Source organism: Alligator mississippiensis, chromosome 7, assembly GCF_030867095.1.
Source record: "Alligator mississippiensis isolate rAllMis1 chromosome 7, rAllMis1, whole genome shotgun sequence".
In the NCBI taxonomy this organism is placed as follows: domain Eukaryota; kingdom Metazoa; phylum Chordata; order Crocodylia; family Alligatoridae; genus Alligator; species Alligator mississippiensis.
This window is the reverse complement of record NC_081830.1, coordinates 47,210,346-47,229,580: the sequence shown is the minus strand read 5'-3', so window position 1 is coordinate 47,229,580 and position 19,235 is coordinate 47,210,346. Positions and strand designations below refer to the sequence as shown.

General features: G+C 43.3%; 1 long non-coding RNA gene across 1 annotated transcript in view; it reads left to right on the top strand.

Annotated features, from left to right (window-relative positions):
• Positions 1-19,235, top strand: part of LOC132251417 (uncharacterized) — a 54,959-nt gene that overhangs the window by 28,730 nt on the left and 6,994 nt on the right. The window contains exons 2-3 of the long non-coding RNA XR_009463445.1: positions 16,336-16,431; positions 18,901-18,997. This is a non-coding gene — a long non-coding RNA (uncharacterized LOC132251417). The remainder of the gene's footprint in view (positions 1-16,335; positions 16,432-18,900; positions 18,998-19,235) is intronic.

The window sequence follows — 19,235 nt, the reverse complement described above, 5'->3', positions numbered from 1 at the left end:
TTCTATGACCATTATGTTGGTGTTTAATCATCATTTTAGCAGATTTATTATCAAGTAGCTCTTTAAATGGTAATAAGCAATCATAGTTTTGAGTATAATTTACAATAAAATATTTATGTAAAAAACAATAAAAATGTCATGGGAACTTCCCTGAAAAAAGCAAATTATTCTGGCGTGGCCCCTGTAAAATCAAACCAATTTTGAAAAGCTTAAAAAACTTTTCCATGATTTTTAACCAATAATAATTCTTCCAAAAGCCTTTTGGATGACATAAGAATAAGATGGGTATGGCACATTACATAAGGAACAAAATCAGCAAAATGCATCCTTCTAGTGAGAAATTCACCTCTCTGCCAAAGGCCAACACAAAGTTTGTGCTCAGGCAACTAGCATTAAAATACTATTTTCAAGTCGTAATTGGTTAGTCCTATAATAGGTTTCATTGTTGGATGAATTTCACCTACGATAAATATCTTTTTTAAAGTTATGAATCCTGGAATTAAGGTTATCAGAAAGCTATGAAACAAAAGCAGATTTTGCAATTCAGAGAACACAGTATCTTGGGAATTAATATACAACAACTCTCATCAAATATATACCCATACATCTAATATCAATATTTATTGTGCATTGTTAAATACAAATAGATTGCTGACATGTTTTACAGTTTATTAGCTGCATAGGAAGAATGAATCTGTTATATATCATTTATATTTAGTAAGTATATTCTTACTAGTCACCTTGTGTTCCTTTCTGTAAAGTATAATTACCTTATGGACTTTGAAGCAAATCTTTATTGGAACCACTAGGGTGGATTCATGTCTCTGGTGCTCAGCTACTATGCTGGTGCTAGCTCTACCAAAATTATTTGTGTTGCATAACCATCAGTCTGGAGTATTGAACCATGATCACAATGTGAACTATAACCAGAATTTCTTTTTGTGGGTTGTAGTAAAAAACAAACTGCATTTCTTCATGGCAAGTGAAACTAACAGCAACTTGTATATACTTCTTCACTTTTAGCTATCAGAACAACTGGAAACATATTTAATATATTCAAGTCCTGCAACTGCTTGTAACTCATTGAGAGAGTGGGAAATGAAACAACTGGGTATTGTGGCACGTATAATGGTAACATAAGTTACTTACTGAGTGGTGATAGATATTTATCAACACTGATTACTGAATTAAAATGCTTGTGGTAATTACACATAATATTACCATGCTCTCTGGCTTATGTAATGATCTTTATATTTTTTTACATAAGTACAATTTCACTATGCTGGTACAGGTGTTAAGGATCATGTCTAGGGCAAATTAAGATATATCTAGGGCAAGTTAAGATATTTTCAGTTCCTCCAGTACTCTGTGGACAACAGTTAGTTTCTTACATGGGTGAAGGGGTTCACAGTATTGGTGCCAGTGAACCATGTCCTTTTTACTGAGGTTGGGTCAGGGAGCACCCCAGTGGGTGCAAACTGGGCACCTTTTCTGAACAAGACAGTGCCCCTTGGGACTGTGTATGCATCTGATCTCTCTTTGTGCACCCATGAGGGTGCAAAGGGAAAGCAGCTACAATCTTCCCTCTCCTCCTTTCTCTCATTCTGTGCTATGCAGCAAAATGTGGTGAATGTCCAACTTGCCATTCTTCCTTCAGCTTCCAGTTCATTCCATAGAAGTTTGTTGTCATGAAGAAATGCCTCTTTGCTTTCTCATGGGCAGCTTTTTCAATTTGATTTTCCTAAAAGAAGAAAGAATAGGACAAAAAGAGAAAGGGAGAACTTTCCATGAGGCAGAGTGAGGTGAATTACAGTCTCCGCCATTGTGACAGACTGAAAATGCAAATTTCAAATGCTTACTATCACACACTGGTTTTATGTTCCTAAAGAAAGGGTTACAAAGGATGGAGGATGGGATTCATCTCCAAGGACGAATATTCTGCACTGGTCTGGTCCTGCAGGGAGCAAACCAGGAAAGCCAAGGCTGCAACTGAACTCCAACTAGCTTCGAGTATCAAGGACAATAAAAAGTCCTTTTTCAGATATGCGGGGAGCCAGAGGAAAAGCAAGGGCAACATTGGACCCCTGCTAAATCAGATGGGACAACTGACAACTGACACCCAGGAAAAAGCCAACCTATTAAATGGGTACTTTGCGTTGGTCTTTCATAAGTCCCATGGAACGCTCATGCTCACTACGGGACAGGGAGGTCCGGGTGAGGGAGATCCCCTGCCCTCCATCAATGCTGACCTCGTGAAGGAACACCTTGAGAGGCTGGATACCTTCAAGTCAGCTGGCCCTGACAATCTACACACCAGGGTACTCAAGGAGCTGGTGAGCATCATAGCCCAGCCCCTGGCACGGTTCTTTAAGAAGTCCTGGAGCTCTGGTGCAGTGCCTGAAGACTAGAAGAAGGCCAATGTGGTGCCTATCTTCAAGAAAGGGAGGAAAGTAGAAGCCCATCAGCCTGACCTCTATCCCAGGGAAGGTCTTAGAAAAGTTTATTAAAGAGACCATCCTTAATGGACTGGCCAGCGCTAACATCCTGAGGGATAGCCAGCACGGGTTTGTTGCGGGTAGGTCTTGCATAACCAATCTCATTTCCTCCTATGACCAGATGACCTATCGCCTGGACAAGGGAGAAGAGATTGATGTCATATATCTTGAGTTCAAAAAAGCCTTCAATCTGGTATCCCATGATCACCTCTTGGTGAAACTGGCCAATTGTGGCCTTGGGTCCACCATGATCTGCTGGCTGGGAAATAGGCTCCGTGGTCAGACCCAGAGGGTGGTAATTGATAGAAGTCTATTGTCATGGTGCCCTGTGACACGTGGGGTCCCCCAAGGCTCTATCCTTGGACCCATATTGTTCAACATCTTTATTAATGATGTGGACATTGGAGTCAGAAGCGGACTGGCCAAGTTCGCAGATGACACCAAACTCTGGGGCAAAGCATCCACACCTGAAGACAAGAGGGCTGACCTGGATAGACTCAGCAAATGGGTGGATGAGAACCTGATGGTGTTTAACACTGAAAAATGCAAGGTTCTCCACCTTGGGAGGAAAAACCTGCAGCATGCTTATAGGCTTGACAGTGCTATGCTTGCTAGCATTACAGAAGAAAGACTTGGGGGTCATCATTGACCACAAGATGAACATGAGCCTTCAGTGCGATGCTGCAGCTAGTAAAGTGCGCAAAATGCTGGCTTGCATCCATAGATGCTTCTCAAGCAAATCCCAGGACGTCATTCTCCCCTTGTACTTGGCCTTGGTGAGGCCACAGCTGCAGTACTGTGTCCAGTTTTGGGCCCCACAATTCAAAAAGGATATGGAGAAGCTTGAGAGAGTCCAGAGAAGAGCCACGTGCATGGTCAGAGGTCAGGAAAACAGACCTTACGATGACAGGCTGAGAGCTATGTGGCTCTTTAGCCTGGAAAAGCACGGGCTCAGGGGTGATCTGATGGCCACCTATAAGTTTATCGGGGTGACCACCAGTATCTGGGGGGACATTTGTTCACCAGAGCTCCCCAAGGGATGATGAGGTCAAATGATTATAAGCTACTGCAAGACCATTTCAGGCTGGACATAAGGAAGAATTTCTTTACTGCCCAAGTCCCCAAAGTCTGGAATAACCTGCCATTGGAGGTGGTTCAAGCACCTACATTGAACACCTTCAAGAGAAATTTGGATGTTTATCTTGCTGGGATCCTATGACCCCATCTGACTTCCTACCCCTGGGGCAGAGGCTGGACTCGATGATCTTCCAAAGTCCCTTCCAGCCCTAATGTCTATGAAATCTATAAAATCTATGAAATCAAAGGGCACAACACTAAAAATATCTCCAGGAACATTGCATCTTCCTCATTTTTGTTACATACTGAGTTCTTTCTTAGAGGCCACTGCTTTGACAGGAGTGTTGAAAGTCAAGTCGAGACTAACCTTCAAGAATTTTTTTGTCCCCTTCCAGCACACATGGTCACGTTATAACTGACAAACAGGGGTAGGCAGCATTGTCCATGACTTTCACAAGTATCTTCTTTGCCTCCCCTCTTCCCCCCACTTTGCTGCCCATCTTCAGGATTGCTTCTCATGGGAGTCTCTTAAACAAATAAGTGACCTTGTTACTTTGTCTCAGAAGTATGGATGAGGTTCTTTAAGAACAGAGACAGAAACTATTTTACTTGATGCCCATCTTGTTGGGGTCATCTGATCCCAGCAGTCTTTCCTGCCCAAGTGCAGGGAGGCTGGACCTGATGGTTTGTAAGGTCCCTTCCAGACCCTAGCAACCAGGAAACTAGCAAACTTAACACCAGTAAAGTAACCCAAGCCAATGTTATCAAACATCATATAAATGAGAAGTGCCATGCTAATGATGATGCACCCAAATTTCAGATAGTGTTCTACCATCTTTGTCAAACAAAGCAAACGTTTCAGAATCACACAGTCCAATGTTGTACTTTATTTGTGCGTTACTGAAAAACAAACATCTAATTTGTTGTTAATATATAACTAAATTAAATTATACCTCCCCAAATCAAACAACATAAAAGAGGAAATGTAGATAAGAAAATCTTCTTAGACAGACTTTGTTTTCCACCTACCTTAGCAATTTCTGGAATATTCCCTATAGTCACTTTAGCTGAGATGCTGAACTCTAATTGTCTCAGTTTCACAGGCTTCTGAACAAAGATGTATAGTCAGAAGAACCTGCTTGCTTGGATGTTTTGATCTAAAGTCAATGCTTAGCATGCTCTGTGAAAATCCCCTTGAAGAAAAAATGAAGAAGAATTCCCTTCTCCTCTTGTCTGAAATAGAGATACTAGCTTCAGTGAAAGGGATGATACAGAGAAGGAGAGCTACAATTTAATATCTGAAATCAAAATTAGACATGGGTAAGGTAAAGAGTGTATGTGTGTGAGACTGTGCTCAGTCTGAAGAGAATGTGACTATGCTATAGTACCAGCTAGAAAAATAATTTCTTCAATTCATGCTGTGATTTTGGAGATCCTGTTTCAGTTCCTGACCAAGAACAAAATGAGAATCATTATATGGGGATTGCATTTACAAATTTGCCTGGTCCTTTGAGCTGGGTGCACATACATGGAGCCAGGGGCGATGTGCATAGGGTGCACGGGGGTGCATGTGCACCCCCTGACAGTGCCCATGCACCCCCTGTCAGGCCACGCTCCCTGTTTAGCCAGTGGGCAGGGGTGCAGGCGGGAGCATCAGTGCTCCCTCTGTGAGTGCCAGGTGAGTGAGATTGCCTGCGGGGGACCCCCCTGCCCCCGGTCAGTGGGATCAGCTGCACATGCCCCCCCCCCCGACTCAAGAGGTACCAGACACCCACGCATGGAGTCTCCCATGCTAGAAGCCCATGTAAGAGTCATGTTTGATTGCAGTGGTCAGAGAAGAGTTCATTCTTTCCTTTCACAGTGGCCTAAGAAAGGATAAGAAGTAGGAGGTGGTGGGGCTATGGCCATATCCCATCCACGTAACCCTGTAAAATTGGACCAGTGCAATAGGTGATGAAAGCTGCACTCATTGAATGTATCATTCTATGCCTTTGATGGAGGAAGAATTTTGCCTTCCTGGAGGAAAAGCAAACTCCCATACTCAAAACCCTCCCAGGATTTGTGTGGCTGTACATTACTGTGTCCTATGGGCAGGGCCAACATGTGACCATTCAGTTTGCAGGAAATAGTTTGTATCCCCTTCTTTATAGTAATAACTCCAAGCATTTATAGATTCATAGATTATAAGGGGGTGGAAGGGACCTCTCAAGATCATCAGGTCCAGCTCCCCTGCACTAGGCAGGAAAGACAAATGGGGTCAAGTGACCCCAGTGAGGTGACTGTCCAGTCTCCTCTTCAAGATTTCCAGGGTAGGTGATTGCACCACCTCTGGAGGGTGTTTATTCCCCAGTCTGGACATCCTGACTATGAAACAGCTTTTCCTAATGTTGAGCCTAAAATGGTCTTCCAGGAGTTTGTGGCCATTACTCCTGGTTTTGCCCAAGGGTGCCCTGGTGAACAGTTGTTCACTGAGCCCCTGATGTATTCCCCTGATGTAGCAGTAAGCTGCTACCAAGTACCCTTTCAGCCTTCTCTTTTTTTAGGTTGAAGAGACCCAACTCTCTCAGCCTTTCCTTGTATGGCTTGCTTTGCAAGTCTCTGATCATACGGGTAGCTCTTCTCTGGACTTTCTCAAGATTTTCCACATCTTTGTTGAACTGCAGTGCCCAGAACCGGATGCAGTACTCCAGCTGCAGTCTCACCAATGCTGAGTAAAGTGGAAGACTCACTTCCTTGGTTTTGCTTGAGATGCATTGGTTGATCCATGCCAGAGTATTGTTTGCTTTGCTAGCTACAGCATTGCACTGACAGCTCATGTTCATACTATGTTCTATTATTACCCCTATGTCCCTTTCAGTCATCGTGCTGGTCAGTGTAGTGCCACCAACCCTGTAAGTATGTTGGGGATCATTCATCCTAAGATGGATCACTTTACACTTTTCAATGTTGAACTTCATCTGGTTCCGATCTGCCCAACTCGCCAACCTGTCTAGGTCCCCCTGTATCTGAGGCCTATTTTCAAGTGTGACCACGCTTCCCCATAACTTGGTGTCATCCTCAAACTTGCCCAGTGAACTCTTCACCCCCACATTCAAATCTTTGATAAAGATATTGAACAGCACTGGACCAAGCACGGACCCCATAGGGACACCGCTGGCCACTTCTCACCAGGATGACACAGATCCATTCATTAGAACTCTCTGGGTCCTACCCTGCAGCCAGCTTCCTTCCCACCTAACTGTCGAGCAGTTAATCCTGCAATCCTCCAATTTTCCTGTGAGAATATGATGGGATACCAGATCAAAGACCTTTTAGAAGTCTAGGTATACAATGTCGACCTCCTCTCTCTTATCTAGGTGGTGAGTTACCTCGTCATAGAAGGAGATGAGATCAGTAAGACAAGACCTGCCCACGATGAAGCCATGCTGGCTGTCATTCAGAATTATACCTACTGCAAGCATATCACACATAGACTCCTTGATGAATTTTTCCAGGATTTTCCCTGGGATAGAAGTAAGGTTAATTGGCCTACAGTTGCCTGGATCCTCTCCCCTTTTTGAAAATTGGCACCACATTTGCCCTCTTCCAGTCTTCAGGGACCTTCCCTGAGTGCCATGGGTTTTGGAAGAGTTTCATCAGAGGTCCCGTGATGATTTCAGCCAGCTCCTTCAGCACTCTTGGATGAAGTTCATCTAGTCCTGTTGGCTTATAAATGTCTAACTTTTCTAACTAATCACGCACTAGCTCCACATCAACAGTAGGAAGGCAATCACTCCCACCATGCCCATTCTGAACCTTATCTAGTATGATTTTCCCCTTAGTCCAGTGCAATACCAAAGCAAAATAGTCATTCAGGTGTTCAGTTTTCTCCTGAGTGTCAGTAACCAGCTTTCCTGAGTTGTTAATCAGTGGTCTTATGCTTCCATTTGTTTTCCTCCTGTTCCCTATAGACCTAAAAAAGGACTTCTTGTTGTCCTTGATTTCTGTTGCTAGTTTAAATTCAGTCACGGCCTTAGCCTTTCTAATCTGATCCCTACAACTGTGGACCACTGTTGTATAGTCCTCCTTGGGGACTGTCCCAAGTTCCAATTGTTTGTATGCTTTTTTCTTCTTTTACAAGAGGACCATGATATCCCTATTAAGCCAAGAGGGTTTACCAGCCCTTCTACTACCTTTCTTCTGCATGGGAATGGACTTTTTTTGTGCTTCAAGGATGGTGTCCTTGAGGAATGACCACTCTTTGTGCACTCCCTTCACCTTCGGTCCCTGGTCCCCCACAGTACTTCCCTTACTATTGCCCTGAGCCTGTTGAAATTTGCTTTTCTGAAGTCCAAACCTTCAACCTTATGAGCTGATTTTCCTGCTTCGCGATGGAGAGTGAACCTTATGGTGTCATTGTTGCTGTCGCCCAGGCTACCCTCTATATTCAAGTCATTTACCAGATTGTCTTCTTTGGCCAAGACTGAGTCTAGAAGAGCATTACCTCTGGTTGGCCCGTGTACTTCCTGGGTCATGTAGAGCTCTTCAGTGCAGGTCAGGAAGCAACTGACTGATATGACTTAGCTGAGCGTTCCTCCCAAGAGATGTCTTGGTAATGAAAGTCACCCATGATGACCACATCCTGTGTGTGCACAGTCTCTACCAGTTCTCGAGAGAACTCCAGATTGAGCTCCCCCTGGTTTGTTGGTTTGTAGTATACACTTACAGTTAGGTCTGTCTCACTGTACCCACCCATAGTTTGACCCAGAGGTTTTCGAGCCATTCTTCTTTGGAGCCAATGTTAGTCTCGAAGGAGGTATACTGCTCCCTCAGACAGAGAGCTACACCTCCACTTTTCTTCCCTACTCAGTCCCTTCTGTGCAGGGTGTAGCCCACTATAGCTACATTCCAATCATGTGAGGAGTCCCACCAGGTCTCCGTAATGCCCACTGGGGAGTAGGAGGGTTAGCTCCTCCTGCTTGTTCCCCGTGCTCCTGGCATTAGTGTACCTGAGTCTTCCAATTGAGATCCTCAATTTCCTGGCATGCTGGGGGAGAATCATTCCCTCAGCTCTTGCAAGAGTGACTCTCCCAGTGTCTCCAACTTCAGAGATTTCTTATATTTCTATAACCTTTTCCATGTTCTGCCTTGGAGTGTCTCTTTATTGATATAGTAAAAGCTCTGTTTTCATAGATTCATAGATGTTAGGGTCAGAAGCGACCTCAATAGATCATCAAGTCCGACCCCCTGCATAGGCAGGAAAGAGTGCTGGGTTTAGATGACCCCAGCTAGATGCCTATCTAACCTCCTCTTGAAGACCCCCAGGGTAGGGGAGAGCACCACCTCACTTGGTGGGAATGGGGGATGCCAGATAACAAAATATGCTGGTTAATTGAGTAGCCCCAGCCGCTGCTTCTCCCGCCCCATCTGTGGCATCCCTTTGCCCCTCCCACAGCATCGCCACCTCTTTTGCTACATTGCCGCCCCTCCTGTGGGCCTGCAGGGGCTGCTTACTGAGTCGGGCTGCCTGGCTGCCTGACATGGAGGCAGGCCCCCCACAGCCTTTTTATGCCCCCAGTCCATGGGGGCTCAGAGAAACTGGAAGTGCCACAGTGGGCACTTCCGGTTTCACTTTATCTTACAAGCTGGCATACCTGCCAGCTTGTACCAGATTGTACCAGTGGTGTATGGACAGGTTTATGGTGAGGTAGACAGTGGCATCTTACACTGAACACATTTTCTGTATGACTAATTATTTTAAACATCTATAAAACAGACACACACAATTGCTTGAATTGATGACTGCCAGGTGACAATCAATGTAATAAGTTTTCTATTGTCTCTATCCAGGATTAAATCTCTGTCTCACTAGTTGATAAATAGTCTCTTTTTGCAGGAACTTGTTTTTTGTGGAGCTTGTTTTGTACTCTGATTTTTAAGGAACTCTTTCCCTCTGGTGACAATTGTCTTGATAAATTTTGACATGAGCCTTGAATTCTTTTACTAAGGATTTGTGGAAGTCATAGTAGTGTGGTAGAACTCAGCAAATTATTCTGAGCTATTCTCAAAGCCTCTCTAGGCAGTGCTGCAGAAGCCCAGAATGACCTACTTTGCTGGGTGACTGATTGAAACAACTATCAACAAATTAAAGTAGTAGTCTTTAGAAGAACAGAATACCTTTAATGATTTATGGATGGTACCTAGTGAACATGCTTGTCAGATGCACAATTGGAAAGCCAAGCTGACTTAGGGACAGCAAAACAGTAAACATGTAACGTGTACTGTCCTCTTTGTGTGTACATCTAACTCCTGTTAGCATCAACGCTGCATACCTTTTGCATTGATATCAATTGTGTACAACTGATCTCATGAATCTAAAACTAGATCACTACATAATGGGTGCATTTTATGCAGTATTTCTAAATGATCTTCATCCTATTTCCTAGAGCAGTTATGCAATCATCAGAACAATTGTCTGTTCATTTTTTTTGTCCTGATAGTACCCAATTTTTTTAGGTCAGCATCTTTCAATGATTTGCTGCCAAGCTATTAAACTTTCTGACTCATTTCTATTTGAAAGGACAAAAGATAAAATTCAAGGGTAGTCTGCAATAGGACTAAGCTTCTAGAGTGGAAAGAGTAATGATGAATTGCCTGCAGAATTGTTCCTGTACTTTTGCATCCTTTTCTTTGCAATTTCACTCAACTGTCTGGAGGTTACTTCAGGTGCCTGCACTGGGATAGTTCCCAATGTCAAAAATGATGAGGGAGGAAGCCTTTCGAACTCTGAGGTGTGTGATATTTCACATCAACCATAGAATAAAATTGGTTGTTGTAGTTATCTTTACTTTATGTTCAGCAAGATTTTGTCAGAAAGATTCAAAATATTATTGACCTGATTGCTATTTTTTAACCTAGGAAGGGGAGAATCTTTTTGGGCTAGGAGATTCAAAGGGGTCTTATGCACATAAATGCCTCTTTAGTTACCTAGGTACAAACTTTAGGTACCACTACTAATCACCACTGCTAATCAGAAAATTTTCTCAACTGCTACTAAATCTTTAAGGTCATCCAGGTCTCTCAGTTTCCAATTTTTTCTTGGAACATATTGGCATACCCCTTTTTGACTGTTGGGTATGTGCACAATTAAGTCTTAAAGCCACGGTATGCATAAGCTTGTCTTTGGTGAGTATGCTCAGAACATGCTTAATCCTCCAGTCACTGTGATACCATTCCCACTTGTAACCCAAGAGGGAACAGGAGACCCAAATTCAAACCTTTTATCAGCCTGATTTGGAGCAGGAATTTGAACCTAGATTTCCCATTATCTAAGGGAATGTCATAACCACTAGGCTAGAGGTGCAAGCAGTTGACAAATCATTCCATAGTGTCTATAAAGATGATAATTAGAAGCACAAATAGGAGCTAGGGGTTAAGGTCAAGCTGGAGTACGTAACCTGGATAGACATGGATGCAGAGGCATACAAATCAGAGCTTTTCTAAATCCACAAACCATTTAAAATTGCTTAAAAAGCAATAGAAAACAAAAAGAAAAAACACTTTAATGAAGTTTCAAAATGTTAGCCATTTTAATTCCACATGCTTCAAAGAAGAAGCATTCTTAGAGAAATTTTACTGACCTTCTTATTAACATCATTTAAAAAAGAATCTACCAAAAAATATTGTGAAAATATCGTGAGAGTTGATGATGATTTAAAGTTTTATTTCTGGGTTGGCAAAATAACTTCTTGGATAAAAAACATTTTCACTACCTACCATTTAAAAGACTGCCATTAACATTGTTGCATCATGAAAGTACTATTACAGGCACTGAAAGGATAAGAAATATATATTTCTGAAACTATGCATGTGCAAATTAGCCAGGTCTCAGCTTTTCTTATAGACTCAAATTCAGTTGAGGTTCACTGAGTTATTTAGAATCTTTTGGTTGATGAAATGTGGTTAGTAACATGAAGCTTACAGTTCTATATAAAATTTCCCTGTCCCAGGGGCAACGGGACTAGAGGGAACCCCCGGCCCAGGGCCAGGGGAAACACTCACTTATGCTCCGCAGGAGAGGGGAGCAGCGGTGGTGTGCAGGCCGGGGAACCACCCGCGCAGCTCGTTAGCCACGCTTTCATACAGCTGGGGCGGAGCGACGTTAGGGAGAGGCGCCGCTCAGGGGAAATAAAACGCGGCCCCAAAGACAGAGGCGGCGCACGGCGGGAGGACGTGGAGCCCGGGAGGAAGCCTGGGAGTGGAACTGAGCCCCCGCAAGGGGCCTTGGCCGTGGGCCGAACAGGCTGCAGCCGCGCCGGGAGCAACGGAGGCTGGGAGAGCCGTGCCACTGGGGAAGAGCGGCGAAACTGACGAGGAAGCCGGAAGAAGCTCCGAGGAGGAGCCCAGAGAGAGGGCCAGCTGGAACCACCAGTGAGGTAACTGGGGACGAGCTGGCAGAGGCTCCGGGGAGCCGGCAGAAACCCCGGTGAGGGAACCAGATGGGAGCCAGCGGAAACCCTGGTGAGGGAACCGGATTGGAGCCGGCGGAAGCTCCGGTGAGGGAACTGGATTGGAGCTGGCAGAAACTCCAGTGAGGGAACCGGACTAGAGCCGGCGGGAACCCCGGTGAGGGAACTAGGGAAGACCAGGCAGAGACGCCGGCGGGGCGTCAGGGAAGAGAGCCGCAAAAGGGCCCTCGATGCCCAGTCCTTGTTCGGGGACAAGGGACAGAAGGTCCACAACCAAAGGTGGCGTTGGCCGGGGTGTAGGGGAGGTCGGAGCCCCGTGTGAGCCCGCCCAGGGGCACTTCGGCACTGGAGGCCGCAGTGAGGGGGACCCCCCTGCTGCGGGCCCAGCCGCGACCACGGTCGGTGAGTTCCGGGGACTCCCCAGCGAGAGCAGGCCCTGTTAGCCACCCGCGCAAGAGCTGCCCGGGAGCACCTTCTGGAGCAGAGACGGGCACATTCCCATATCTTCAAATGTAATGAAAACTCATTAGTTATGACCCCACTGAGAAATCAAATTGAGCTGAACTACTATGAAGTAGAATTGTTACATGCCATAAACTTCTTCAACTCAATTCCAGCCTGTCCCAATTCCCGCTCCCCTCCCCTTGGAATTGTACTAAGTGGGAGTGAATAAATAGTCTTTATATAATGTATTTAATAGGTCACAGAATGAGAAGATAAGTAGCTGGCATGGGAGTTAATATTGCATTATACTTTATTAGGGACATATTCAGAATCCTTGAGAAAATGGGATGAGAAGGTATCATGTTGATCACATGAATTGGTAAAGTTTGTTACAAAATATTGGCATGATTTTGGAGGGGAAATTATTCACTTGTGAATAAATGAGAAAGTTATTTGCAAAGCAAGTTAGAAACAATGTCTAGAAATTTTTTACTTTACCCTTTGTTGTCTCTAACAAACAGTTGTCTTCCAGCCCTTCTTTTATCTCTTTTCCATTTTGTATTCTTACTTTGAGTCATATCTTTGCACAGAAGTAGGCCTGATCAAAAACAAGATATAATCTTTAGGAAAGTTTTCAAAGTATAAGTCCTTTTATACTGGAGATTTTACAAAACAACTCATCAATAGTTTGAACACTGACATTTTTAATAGGACATCAAAGACACAAAAAATAATTGAAAAGTTTGTCTCAAATTTTTGGCAAAATTATGAATTTCAAAATCCTATAAAGATCTTCACAAATAACTTTCCACTAGTTTCACTGAAGAAGCTTCCCTATAATTCAGCAATTACTGGACTCAACCTATTATTTATTTTCTTCCCCTCTGGGTATATAATCTCTATGGTACTAAAACAGGGGTGGGCAAAATGCGGCCTGTGGGCCAGATGCAGCCCATCAGGCCATTCTGTCCAGGCCACAGGGCCCCTAAACATTTAGAAAATTAATATTTATCTGCTCCTGGCTGCCTGTCATGGGGTCCTCGATGGCTTGCCAAAACTCAGTAAGCAGCCCTCCACCCAAAATAATTGCCCACCTCTGTACTAGAAGAATATAGAAACCATTGGCTTATGCTATCATCAATCATATTCTTCAATTGAGTAACTGAAACTTTTTTTTCAGTTGTACTCTTGAGCTGCTTACACACATTCAGATTATCTGGGAGAATTTTTCCAGGTTTGTTCTCCTGGTAGAAAACCTTATGCAGAGACACCTGAACAGGCATTCGAATGCTGAGGCCTTGAAGAGAAGGGAGCTTGCAGTGCTGATGCTGCACAGCCAGGGGTCCCCTATGTACCCATCTCAGCATCTTAGCAGGTTCCCTTAGTCTGCCCAGAGACAGAATAGCAACACAACACAGAGCAGCCCTGACTGACCAAGCCAGACTGCCTGTCTGGTATTGTGCTGTCCCCCTGCAGCACAATATGGGAATTGGTAAAGAGGGCATGTTCTGTTCTCCTGTGGTAAGGAGGAAGTGGAAGCAAAGCAAAGCATCCTGGGATGTGGGAGTACTATGATGTGGCTTCTCTTAGAAGAGAATATGTACAGATATTCACTCTGACAGGATAAACTCTCCTTGGAGTGATTTAATCTTGGTTGTTCCCAGGTTATTTTTCTCCTGGGGTGGCGACTTTTGTTCTGGGAGAAAATCCTGAACATCTGTATATTTATGGCTTGTTCTGGGAGAGCAGCAACTCTCCCAGGAGAAACTGAATGTCTGTACATGACCTTAGAAGTCTATTTAAAATTAAATTTGCGAGAAGGTAGTAATAGTTCAGTTATACACAAACTAAAAAGTTTTACTTTTTCAAAGCCCTCTGCTTTTGTTGCCATTGTCAACAAGAGTTGTTAAACATTCATTGTTTTTCTAATAAAATATAGATTGTTATAGTGCACAAAGGGATTTATAGATAGGGGTTCTGTAACTGCAATTACAGCTACCTTCTGCTTTCTCAACTAAGGCTAATAGGCACAAAACAAACACATCCTGTTCCTTGGAGTTTTCTACAAGAGTATTTTTAGATGGTGGGACCTATTTTAAAGACTATTCTTAATCATTTAAGACATTCATCACTTCTAATTAGAATCCTTCCAAAAGGACTGTAATGTACAGAAGTTGCTGCCATGCTCTGAAGAGCAGTTATTTTGTTAAAATGCTGTCTTGGGTGTTCCTCGGTGCAAACCAAAATAAACAGCCTGGCTTTACTTACCTCCAACTAATTTTTCTTTTTATTTGGAAGATTTTTTACACTCCCCTGATATGAGCTACAGATGGCAGTGTTCAATAAATAACTGGAGTTATCCCTTTGCAGGGAAATTATTTCTTTGTTCACTTCAGATATTATAAAAGACTTAGGAACAAATTGTTCCTATTCACATTATTTGCTTAGGTCAGTGATCAAGTTGCTGTATTAGCTTATATGGTTAAGAAAGTAAAAGTTCAAATTCTACTGGGAAATGGTTATGATTTTCATGTACTTATATACTTAACATTAGAATAGAACTTGTCATACAAAGGATTATGTTTTTAGGGGTAAACCCTCACCTAGTTTAAACTGGTGGCATACACTGTGCTTGGCTTCATAGATTCATAGATGTTAGGGTCGGAAGGGACCTCAATAGATCATCGAGTCCAACCCCCTGCATAGGCAGGAAAGAGTGCTGGGTCTAGATGACCCCAGCTAGATACTCATCTAACCTCCTCTTGAAGACCCCCAGGGTAGGGGAGAGCACCACCTCCCTTGGGAGCCCGTTCCAGACCTTGGCCACTCGAACTGTGAAGAAGTTCTTCCTAATGTCTAGTCTAAATCTGCTCTCTGCTAGCTTGTGGCCATTATTTCTTGTAACCCCCAGGGGTGCCTTGGTGAATAAATACTCACCAATTCCCTTCTGTGCCCCCGTGATGAACTTATAGGCAGCCACAAGGTCGCCTCTCAACCTTCTCTTGCAGAGGCTGAAAAGGTCCAGTTTCTCTAGTCTTTTGTCGTAGGACTTGGTCTGCAGGCCCTTAACCATACGAGTGGCCCTTCTCCGGACCCTCTCCAGGTTATCCGCATCCTTCTTGAAGTGCGGTGCCCAGAATTGCACGCAGTACTCCAACTGCGGTCTGACCAGCGCCTGATAGAGGGGCAGTATCACCTCCTTGGACCTATTCGTCATGCATCTGCTGATGCACGATAAAGTGCCATTGGCTTTTCTGATGGCTTCATCACACTGCTGGCTCATGTTCATCTTAGAGTCCACTAGGACTCCAAGATCCCTTTCCACTTCCATGCCACCCAGCAGGTCATTTCCTAGGCTGTAGGTGTGCTGGACATTTTTCCTCCCTAGGTGCAGCACTTTGCATTTCTCCTTGTTGAACTGCATTCTGTTATTTTCTGCCCACTTGTCCAACCTATCCAGGTCTGCTTGCAGCTGTTCCCTGCCCTCCGGCGTGTCCACTTCTCCCCATAGCTTTGTGTCATCTGCAAACCTGGACAGAGTACATTTCTGTACTGCTTCATTTGTAACTAAATAGTTATGCTGAGACTTTCAGCTCTTTGGAAGAAAAGGTCTTACAGTTTATATGTAACATTTCTATCATTTAATTGTTATCTAGTTTAGGTTACATTGGAAATCACTAAAAATACCCACCAATGTCCTTTCTTGTTACAAATTCAGGAGTTTGTTCTGCATCCCATCATACCCACATAAGCAGTGCTGTTAACTCTGAGAGGTACATATATGATTAAATGACTGCTGACATAAGTAAGTGTTGTGGATCTAGCCTTACTATTGATCTATTTATTAGATTTCTATTTTGCCTTGACCATAGAAAGAGCAGCTCTGGAACCAGGAAAAATGACAAGCTTTTGCTACAGCTGTGAAAATGCATGGAGCCTTTAGGCTACTGGTATGCTGAGCTTCCAAGGTATGCCTTTACTCCTCCTCTGTCTTATGTCCACATTCTAAGTTGGGTACTATGGGGATTCATAAAAGAAAAATGATTAATTTGGATACCAGTTCTCAATTTGCAAAGGCACTTAGGTGCTGTGACAATGAGCTTTGCAGAATTTCATTGGTAGCATCTATGGTAGAACGTATGGTCTAAGACCACATACATCCCTGAAACATGGGAGATGGTGAATTTTAGCTTATTTTGGATTATAAACTTCATTGCTGAATAACAAGAAAGATTTCTACACCTCTCTGCCTGCCATCTGACACCACCAGGCAAGAAATCCTACTTGATCTACACAACGAAGAGCAAGCTCACAAAGAGACTCTCATGGACCCAGAGGAACAGTTTTCAAACTTGTGCTTCCTCTGTGCAAAAATGAAGTTTATTTCCTACATATGGGGACCTTTTACCATCTTGAATTTCCCCTGAGTCTGATGAAGAGGGCATGAGCCCAAAAGCTTGCAGAAAATGATTTTTTTTTTTTGCAATTTCTCAGTTGGTCTAATAAAAGGTATCATTTTGGAACCGAGAGTTCTAGATTTTTGCATTTCTTTAAGTCTAAACTGGGCACCCAAACTTCCTATACAATGATTAGGGAGAGTTTGGCACCTTAGAATGGAATTTACAAGGAATATCCCTCATGCTAAGCAGGGCAAGAGGAAATACTGAGGACAGGAATGTACTTCTAAATCCTGTCCCTGTCCAGGCTTTAGAGACCCTCATCAGAACTACCAGGAGCCTTCTCTCGTCATATGGGAGTCCCAGCTCAGAATCCTCTCTTGAAAGTGGGTAGTTAATAGCATTTCTTTTAAAATGGAATCACGAGGTACCCTTTTCTTTAAAATGTGGATGAAGTGGAAATGATGGTAGGGCCACCGAAGCTAGGTAGATTTTGCAACTTGTCTATGTTTTCCAGTTTTCTACTGTAAGGATGGAATGGAAGGTTGTTTTGCTATTAGATCTGTGCAAAATATTACTAATGAAAAAATGTAACCACTCAAATTTTGTTACATCTTTAAGGCTCTCGTGAAAAATCAGTATTTTTCTTGGAACTTTCCTTATAAGCAAAAACATTGCCAAAATTTCACGTAGAACCTTTTCCACAATATAGTTGTTCAAGGAATTCTGGAGGCTGTTTTTTTGCATGGTCTAGTTTCAAGCCCTATTTTTACTTGCATGGTTTTGATTCTGTTATTAGCTAAATCCTATTCCGTATGTTCAACACTAAATTTATGTCTTTTACACTGAGAGACTGTAGGAACTACTTTCAAAGCTAACCAGATAACTCTGGTGTTTTCGCTTTTCTCTCTTATTAAAATACTAGTTTCAAAGTCTGGAAACTAATTTGTTCCTTAAATGAGAGCTTGATTATTTGCAGTTTTACAAAGGAATTACTGGCAGCTCAGGCTTACTGTGAAGAAATTGAAATACACAAAAATGTCTCTTTTTACACAGAGTTCCAAGCAAAAGATCAGAGAGAATTCACACTTGAAGGTTATTCTACCATGTTTTCTCTAGGTCAGCTAGTGGAAGCTGTTGGCACTAGTTTTATGACCTTGTTCTGTGCAGACACAAACCCTTAGACTGCCCATGACCTTTCTATTAGATAACAGGTGAATTTTGTTGATACACAGTGATAGCAGATAAGAATAATGCAAACAGTTCTATATATCTACCAGCCCCAGGGTTTACAGAGTTAAGGTACATCTGGCCAATACCTTGCATGACTCTGAGCTTCTCTCTTGAATGTCAGATGTCAGCAGCCTGGAGGTTGAGGGCCGAGGCCCACCCCCGCAGTGGGGTGGGTGAGATTGGTTGCTGGCGTGCCTTCTGTCCATGGTGGCCTCAGGTTCCCCTCTCGGGGACCCTTTGCTGCTCTCAAATCCTTTCTTTTGTATCTTTTCCCCTCTGCGATGACTCTTCATCTGTGAGCATCACTGATTGCTTTTCTCTGTGGTCATCATACAGTCCATGTTATGTCCTGTCAGCATATTCCTTTGTTTTACAAGCTCATCACATGCACACATCTTAATCTGGGCTTTTTCTGGGCCTCCTAATTTAGTCTGTTCCCCAAAACTAGAAATCCCAAGGGCTCTGCGCCAAGGCTAAGAGTTCCTAATCTCATGTCATGGAACAGTGTGGTACATGTCTTCAGTTTCCCAGCCTGTGTGTCTGTCTGCTTGCTATTTGCCTATGTCAGACACAGCGGGCCTTGAAGAAACTGTCAGAAATGAGCTTTTAGAAATCAATTAACCCTTGCTGTTGTCCTGGACCATTATTATAATGCATATCTACTTTACCTACATGCCAGTTCCCAAAAGCAAACCCCTAGATACCATTTTATAGCCATTAAAAGCTAGTGACAGGAATCGCAAGGTGAAACATTTTGACCTTTCCAATGGAAGATTTTTAACTGTTTATTCACAATTCTTATTCCAGAAATGATGGAAGTGGCTGAAGAGGATGACCAATTTTCTTCTTGTTTCTAGCTGTGTGTCATCCCAAAGTCACTAAACTGGGAAGTGGACAGTGGCAAGTGAGTATTTTGTGCACATCCAAAGCTTTCTTAATGCCAAAAAACCAAATACTTACACTTTGTGTTCAAAGCACAAGTCCTATTGCTTTAATTGGAAAGACAGCTGTGAGTACTCACTATTGCTGCAGATCTGAACCTAAGGTTTCTGGCCAAGCATCCAGAAAGTGAGGAATATGCCATTGGTAAGCACCTATGAAGACCATGGTCTAATCTCACCATCACGTGGAAGCACAGAAGA